Source organism: Triticum aestivum, chromosome 2A (genome assembly GCF_018294505.1).
Source record: "Triticum aestivum cultivar Chinese Spring chromosome 2A, IWGSC CS RefSeq v2.1, whole genome shotgun sequence".
NCBI lineage: Eukaryota > Viridiplantae > Streptophyta > Magnoliopsida > Poales > Poaceae > Triticum > Triticum aestivum.
The window spans coordinates 220,901,334-220,910,026 of record NC_057797.1 but is presented as its reverse complement, the minus strand read 5'-3'; positions in this window follow the sequence as shown (position 1 = coordinate 220,910,026).

The following is an 8,693-nucleotide window of genomic DNA, read 5'->3' as shown; positions in this document are numbered from 1 at the left end:
TTTAACGGCCTACAGATGGAACATATCCCGAGAGCTCAGAATGACATTGCTGATAGCCTGTCAAAGTGCGCCGCACTAAAGTTACCTGTGGAACCAGGGATCTTTGTGCTCAAGTTGACTCAACCATCCATAACACCCTCAACTGGACAAAGCAAGAAGAGGAAGTTGGTTTCTGGCGACTACTTTCCGGCAGAGCTCCCCAAAGCCGCCGCCAAGAAAGTCCCCAAGATCAACACCAAGAATGCTGAGGGGTAGTCTGCTCCGGCAAACCTTATGGTTTGTTCCGTTGAAGCAGACGCTCCCGACAAGTTTTGCTCCGGCAAGCTTGCCACGGAACATCAAGCTCCGGTAGGGCCGCAAGTCCTTGCCGTAGAAGCGGATGTTCCCGCAGCAGCAGATATGCCTTTAGTCCTTGTTGTCGAGCCACAAGCTCCAGCATGGGCACACCAGATTGTCCATTTCCTTCAGACAGGAGAACTTCCCAAAGAGCAAGAAGAAGCGGAAAGAGTAGCCCGACAGTCAAGTATGTACCAGTTTGTCAATAGCATACTGTACAAAAGAAGACTCAACGGTGTGAAATTGAAGTGTATTTGCCGGGAAGATGGACAAAAGCTGTTGGCAGAGATACATGGAGGCATATGTGGCCACCACATAGGCGCAAGGGCACTTGCCGGCAAAGCTTTCCGGCAAGGCTTCTTTTGGCCGACAGCCCTCCAGGATGCAACTGCACAAGTAATCAAGTGTGAAGCGTGCCAGTTCCACTCCAAACAGATACACCAGCCAGCTCAAACTCTCCAGACGATCCCTTTATCCTGGCCATTTTCGGTCTGGGGGCTCAATATCCTCGGCCCTTTCCCCCGAGCTGTCGGGGGCTTTGAGTACTTGTACGTCGCAATCGAGAAGTTCACAAAGTGGCCGGAAGTGGAGCCAGTGAGGAAGGTGACAACACAGTCAGCAGTCAAGTTCTTCAGGTCAATTGTTTGCCGTTTCGGGATCCCTAACAGGATCATCACCGACAACGGCACGCAATTCACGAGCCGCACCTTCATGCAGTACGTCCAAGACCTTGGCGCCAAGGTCTGCTTCGCTTCTGTTGCTCATCCGAGAAGCAACGGTCAAGCCGAGAGGGCAAATGCTGAAGTGCTGCACGGGCTCAAGACCAGAACTTTCGACAGGCTGCGCAAGTGTGGAAGAAACTGGATCGAGGAGCTGCCGGTGGTTCTTTGGTCAATCAGAATGACGCCAAATCGAGCCACTGGCCAGACGCCTTTCGCTCTAGTCTATGGAGCAGAGGCAGTTCTCCCCACGGAACTCGTATACGGATCGCCTCGAGTGCTCGCTTATGATGAGCTTGAGCAAGAACAGCTGCGACAAGACGACGCGCTGTTCCTTGAGGAAGATCGTCTTCAGGCTGCTGTACGAGCTGCTCGATACCAGCAAGCTTTGCGCCGCTACCATAGCCGCAAAGTTAAGGCCAGAAGCTTCGAGGAAGGCGACCTTGTTCTTCGGCGCGTTCAGTCCGCCAAGAATTCCAACAAGTTGACGCCGAAGTGGGAAGGCCCTTATCGGGTGAGACGAGTCACAAGGCCCGGCGCTGTCCGCCTTGAGACCGAAGATGGCATTCCGGTGAGCAACTCCTGGAACATAGAACATCTTCGTAAGTTTTTCCCGTAGGGCGCGGTTGCCGGAACCCCGTTCCGGCAACCACCTTTTGTACAAGTCTTGCCGCTGTTGCATGTAATCCTTTGTACAAAGCCGGGCGCAGATCCTGTGCATAAAAAGAACCCCATGTGCTCCGCACAACTTGTCCATTTCATGCATTAGTTTCTTTCTCGCATGCATTATCTGACACTTTGTGCAGCACCTACATCCGGTGAGCAGTAACGAGCCGAAGGGCTCCATATCGTTATTTTCTCTTCTTTGTTCTTTTTCAACAAAGGAAAAGAAGGTTCCCTCGCACACATGTTTGCCAGGGGGGGGAGGAGAAGATTGTGGTATGGACCAGGCGTCGTTCAAGCGAAGTCTTGCCTTGCCGGGAAGCAAACGACAGAAAAGCTAAGTTGCCAAAGTTTGAGCAATTAGTTTTTAAATTTTTGAGTTATCTTCCTCGAACGACCCTGCTTTGTATGGAAAACCTGTGCGTGGAGGAACCAACTCGTGGCTAGTTGCGCCCTTACTTTGTTTCGAGTCCGCTCAACAGCTTAAGTGTGATGCATCTAGTCGCGACAAGGTTTCTTGTCGGAAGCAGCGCCGCCAGCAGGCTGCTGAAGTTCCACACTCAGCGCTCGCGGCTCGGGTGCCTGCACCGACAAGTTCCCTAGAAGCGTAGGGTAAAAACATACAAAGGAAGGAATCTAGTAGAGGAAATAACATAGCAATTGATAACAGAAATAAAGTTATATTACAAGATAACTTGTCGCAGCTCTAACAGAATGTTTTCATAACATGATTAGCAGCGGCAAGGGAAAAGAAGAAATGGAAGGCCTAGTCTATGCGTCCGCCCTCGACCCTCTTGATCTCGCTCACCTTGTCCACAATGGGTGCGACAAGGGCCTTGAGTGCATCCAGATCGGCGTCAGGCGGCAAGGACCTAAGGACGTTGGTGAAGCTGAGGCCTGGATTGCGGAAGGCCACCTTCATCAGCACCTTCTGGAGAACCCCGGCGCAGATTTTGCGCGACTCGTCGGCCAGCTGCTTCGGGATCCTCTCCCGGAGCCGCTGGAGTGCCGTCGCCACGCCCTTGAAGAACAGGCCGAGCTTGGCGCTGGGTTGAAGACTCTCGTCGGAAGGATACCCAAAGTCCTCCATCCCCAGCTGTGCCAGCTCCTCGTTGATGACTGCGGCAATGTTCACCAGACCCTCGGTCCAGTGCTCCATAGTGTCTCTGAATGAGTTCTGGGTAACTGCAATGCTCTCCAGCAGCGCAGCGTTAGCCTTGACCTTCTCCGACAAGGTCTTCTCCCTCTCCTTGGTGGCCTCCAGCGTCTGCGTCAGCATGGCCAGCTTCAGCTCCAGGTCTGCTTTGGAATCCTTGGCGGCGCTGAGCTCCTTTCCCCTCTCAGCGAGAAGACCTTGCAGCTCACCGTGGGCGGCAGCATCCTTCTCACGCTCACGCTTGAGCGCGGCAATCTCCTCGCCGCTCTTCCCAATGTTGGGCTCCAGCTGCGCCACCTTCTCCTCCAGCTCTTTCTTGGCGGCCTCTGCAATTGCCGCAGCATCCTTTGCCTCCTTGAGCGCCCCGCCAAGTGCTTGCTCGCGCTCGGCGAGCTCTTCCTCGTAGCTGTCGAGGTTGGCCTTCCGCTGCACTAGTTCACCTTCTCGCGCGGACTGCTTCTCGGCGGCTAGCCTTTACTCCTCCTCAGCTTCGTCCTTCTCGAGAAGGAAGGCCGTGCGCTCCTCGTCGAGTCGCTCCCGCTCCTGTGCCAGGGACCGGAGAGCTTCTTGATTGTGGCCCCGGAGCTCCTCCGTGCGCTTCTCCATGTCAACTCCCGCCTTCGCGACAAGCACTTCCCGGGAAGCCAGCTTGGCTTGCCGGGCGTGGTAGAGTGACAGCAGCTTCCGCAGCAGCTGCTCCTCCTCAGGCTCGCCACTGCTGCTGCCAGGCGCGTCAACCAACGACAGTCCGGCGGAGGCGAGCACCTCCTCATCAAAAGTCTCCCCCTCGACCGGCGCCCTGGAGCTCGATGCCCAGGGTAGCTTGATGAAGATACCGTCGCCGGCCTTCAAGTAAGCGCCGGGTTGGGGCTCCTCGAAGCCCGGCTCCGCAGAAGCAGCAGAGGGATCGGCGGTCGGTGCAGCGCCTGGCGCTCCTACGGCCTCAGGGTCGTCAGTGCGATCGCCCGACCCCTCGCCGGCTTCTGCGGCGGCAGCCTTGGTGGCCTCCTCGCCGGCAGCCTTGTCAGTACCGGCCCCTTCCTCGCCGGCGCCCTCTATCTCCATTGGCTCAGCCGCAGATGGGTCTGAAGAACGAAGAAGGGAGAAAAATCAATCCAAAATCCAAGGGAAGAAAATCAGAAGAAGAAGAACCCAAGGGAAAGTTTCTGGGCAAGTGGATTACCTGTGCCAAGATCTGCAGTTGCGGCCTCGGTCGCCGCAGGATCAACAGTGCTGTCCCTTGCTGGAGAGTTCCCCCTTGCCGGAGAGCGCTCCCTTGCCAGGGACTCCTCCCTTGGCGGCATAGTCGAAGTAGGTGGCACTTCGGGACCAGCTTCCGGGCGCTCCTGATGTGACTGCTCTACTCCTGCACAAATCAACAAGCAAGATATCAAACAAAGGAAAAAGCACTCATGCGTGCCTGACAGCAAAGAAAAAACTATGAACTTACGCTGGGGGCTGCGCTGGGGGCTGCTTTGAGGAGTGATTGCCGGGTCCGTCAAGGTGGTCTCGGACCCACCCCCTACTGACACGGTGGGGTCATCTTCGATGAGGATCACCGCGGCCTTGGCCCTCTTCGCCGCTCTCTGGGCCAGCGTCCTGAAAAGAAAGGAGTCCAGATTGAAGCAAGTCAGATACAAGATAAAAACAACAAAATTGAAGAACTATAAGAGCACCAAAGAAGCTTACTCTTCTTCCTCCTCGTTGGAGCTGAGCGCGGAAAGATCGAAGTCCGGCTCCCCTCTGGTGCGGCGAGGCGGAGGAGTAGGATCCCTTGCCCGCTTGGCGGGGGCGGTGGTGGTGGCCCGGGAAGATCCCGCTCCAGTTGCCGCTGCTGTGTGAGGCGCTCCCGCGGCAACATGACTTGCTGCGGTAGAGCGTGTCGCACGGCTTGGCGGCTGTTGAGCCGGCTGCCGCCCCGCTACGTCTGCGGCCCTGCGAAGACGCCTTCTTGGCGGGGCCGGGGGCTCCGCCTGCGGCAAGCCTTCTGAAGGCTCGGGCTCTTCCTCGCCGGCCTTGCTCGGCTCGGCTTCAGAACCGGCAAGCTCTTCCTCGCCAATGAACTCCGCGCGCTCAGCAAGGTTTGCCGCCTCTGCAGCCTCCGCCTCCTCCACAATGAACCCAAACACGCCCGCGGCAGCTGCGGCCGCAACCTCTTCCGCCCTAGTGGCGATGCGCTACAGCTCCTCGTCGGTGGTGTCACGGGTGAGGCTTTTCTGCTCGTCAGCGTGGACCGGCACCTCTTCCAAGTTGTCGAAGAATGCTTGCACGACGTCATCCGCAGACTCTTGCCAAGTTGGAACGATCCCGTGTGAATCACACAACGGCATCATGGCGCGGATCCGGTCAAGCGAAGAATTGTTGCATAATGGGACAACGCCCCTCGGTAGCGTGAATGGGTGCTGGGGGTCGCGTTTGAACAACTCCAGAAGCATTGCATCCAGCTCCAAGACGGTGAAGTTGTAGTTGAGGCCCAGCCGCAGCCTCATGATGTCCGCCGAATTCTTGAATTCCCAGGCGGGCCTCCCCCTCTCCTGCAGGGGGCAATGCGGCAGCGGAGGAAATCTGCCCCGACAGCACCTACAGTGAGCCCGGCAAGCCTGAGGCGAAGAATCCTAGTGATGGCGATCTTCAGCCTCTCATCTTCCGGGGCCATGTTACTCCAGTCATTGCCGCACACTATTGGAGCTCGGCGCACGGCGGTGAAGGGCTGCGGATTCTCCTCAACGATCCAGCACCACTCCGCTCTCCACTCATCCCACTTGCTGCGGAGCTCACCCTCCAAGTACGCCTCCTTCTTGCCGACCCTCGAGATCCAGGCAATCCCTCCGGCAAGCGGCTCTCCTCTCTCTACCCAAGGTATGAAGAAGTGGCGGAAAAGGGCAACACTAGGGTGGACTACGACAAAGTTTTCGCACAAATGTGCGAAAACTGCCATGGTCAGGATAGTGTTGGGGGTGAAGTCAAGGAGGCGGAAGCCATATGTGTTCATGATATCACAGAAGAACTCCGAGAAGGGCGGGCAGAGCCCGCAATAGAAGAATAGCGCGAAGAACGGGTACCCGTTTGGAGCCAGCTCCGAAGCAGCGGCCGGGAGTACCCTCGTGCGCGGATGCGCCCGCGTCTCCGTCGCCCAGAAGAGGTAGAAGTACTCCCTCAGCTCCTGCATGCCGAGCTGAGGGGAGAAGATCGCCCGCTCCTTCCGCAGCGCTGTGAGCCGCTGCGCCTCGGCCGACTTCACGCCCTTCCCTTGTCGGCTTTCGGGGCCATGGCGGAGGTGGTGAGGGAGGTCGATGGCGTGGTGATGTTGGTGGCAATGGGGGCGGAGCGCTGCTCTCTCGGCTTCGAGAAGAAGGGGGGAGCGGCGGAGTTTCTTGAAGATGGAGTAGCAGCAACCAGCGAGGGGGAACAAACTGCCCCTGTTTCCCCTGCTTATAAAGAGGGACGGGGCGGACGTTTCGCCCTTCCGAATAAAGAATCACCCACGATCTCTCCCACGATGCCGCATTCAACGCGTGCCGTTATGAGAGAGCGCGGTGGATACGAAGCGAGATTCGGTGTAGCCCAGCCCGCGTGTGCCCGTGCCCTGTCTTGGGCCTGGCCCAACAGCGCTCGGCACCGTGTCTGGCCCAGGCCCGGGGGCTCCTGTCGGTGTACTAGAATAGGGGTACCCTAGTACCCCGAACTTGTGCACGGGCAGTTGCAGCACCCCGCGGCAAGGCTTGCCGGGCAAATGCCAAGATCCTCCATGGTTCCCTTGGAGACATTCAAGAACAAAGTATTTAAGCTCAGGAGACAAGGCCCCGGCAAGAGGAGCTTGCCGGGAAGGCCAACCAAGGCACGCCAAGGAACTTGCCGCGACGCGCCACGCGCTCCGGCAAGGCGACAAGGCCCCGGCAAGAGGAGATTGCCGGGAAGACCAGCCCAGGTACCTCGAGGCCCGGTGAGCGACAACCTTCCGGACCCGACAAGATAACAGCAGCGGCAAGGCGCTTGCCGCGGCAGGCGGCCACTCTGTGCCCACGCTCCAGCGCATCCACCAACGTGTCGCCCTGGGGGCCTCTCCAGGCGTGCGTGGCGGGAGGCTGTGCAGCCAGCGGTGCGCAGTGGCGTGCGAAGCTAACAGGATCGCCATCATGGCGAACGGTGGCGCCCCTAACGGTCCTTTTCTCCACTGTTTGGGCGACTCAGACGGGCATTTAATGCCCTTGTCCCCTGCCGTCAGGGTTAGGTAGGGTGCACTGTACAAGTAACTGTACCAACCACCTCATTTTTTACATTTGTGCCCTTCTCTGCGTTGCCACCTGTCGGTGACCCCTTTAGCGTATAAAAGGAGGCCCATGCGCAATGTAGGGGAGGTTCGGTCGGTTCGACTCATTCGTAACCCAGAAAGACACTACGCTCTCTCTAGAGCAAGAACACAAGATAATACAACCAGACAAGCAGCAGTAGGAGTGTTATCTCTCTGGAGAGCTCCGAAGCTGGGTAAAACCGCTCGTGTGCTTCACCTCGATCTGCTCTTCGTGCGACCTCCGCCCCCCGCTGAGCCGAAAGGGGCCCGGTCCGCCGGCCCCATAGGTGTTCGTGGATCAGTTTCCCCGACACTGGGCTTGCCAAAGGATAAAATGAAAAAGGGAGAGGTGAAGATCACCATGACACTTGCATAAGGTAGAAGATAATAATAAAATATAAGCCCTTCGCAGAGGGAAGCAGAGGTTGCCATGCGCTTTTATGGTTGGATGCACAAAATCTTAATGCGAAAGAACGTCACTTTATATTGCCCCTTGTGATATGAACCTTTGTTATGCAGTCTGTCGCTTTTATTACTTCCACATCACAAGATCGTATAAAGCTTATTTATCCCACACTAATCATACATGTTTAGAGCAATTTTTATTGCTTTGCACTGATGACAACTTACTTGAAGGATCTTATTCAATCCATAGGTACATATGGTGGACTCTCATGGCAAAACTGGTTTAAGGGTATTTGGAAGCACAAGTAGTATCTCTACTTGGTGCTGAGAATTTTGCTAGCATGAGGGGGAAAGGCAAGCTCAACATGTTGGATGATCCATGACAACATACTTTATCTCAGATATAAGAAAACATAACCCATTACGTTGTCTTCCTTGTCCAACATCAACTCTTTAGCATGTCATATTTTGATGAGTGCTCCCAATCATAAAAGATGTCAATAATAGTATATTTATATGTGAAACCTCTCTTTCCTTATTACTTCCTATTAATTGCAATGATGACCAAAGCTATGTCTGCCAACTCCCAACAACTTTTAATCGTCACACTCTTTTTATGTGAAGTCATTACTATCAATAAGATCAATACGAACTTTTGTTTCTTCTTATTCTCTTTCTCTTTTCTTTTATTCACCCAAGATCATAGCAAGAAAATCAAGCCTTTGACTCAACACTAATCTTTATTATATAGCTCATGGACTCGATTACATAGAGAGATCATAAGGCAAAACTCAAAACTAGATCATGCCATAAACTTTATTCTACTAGATCAAAATACTACTAATAGGATCGAACTGAGGAAAACGGTAAATATAGGAGTTGTGATTGTGATATGATACCGGGGCACCTCCCCCAAGCTTGGCTGTTGCCAAGGGGAGTGCCCATACCCATGTTATTATATCTCCTTGGTTGGTGAAGAAGGTGGAGGTGTTGTTGATGATGCGGGCCTGTCATCCATCTTCCAAGGCATAGGTTCACCATCATAGAAGGATGATCGAGTCTCCGTAATCCTCGAATCTGCAGCCAAACTCATTCTTTTGAATCTATATTCATACTCACAGTT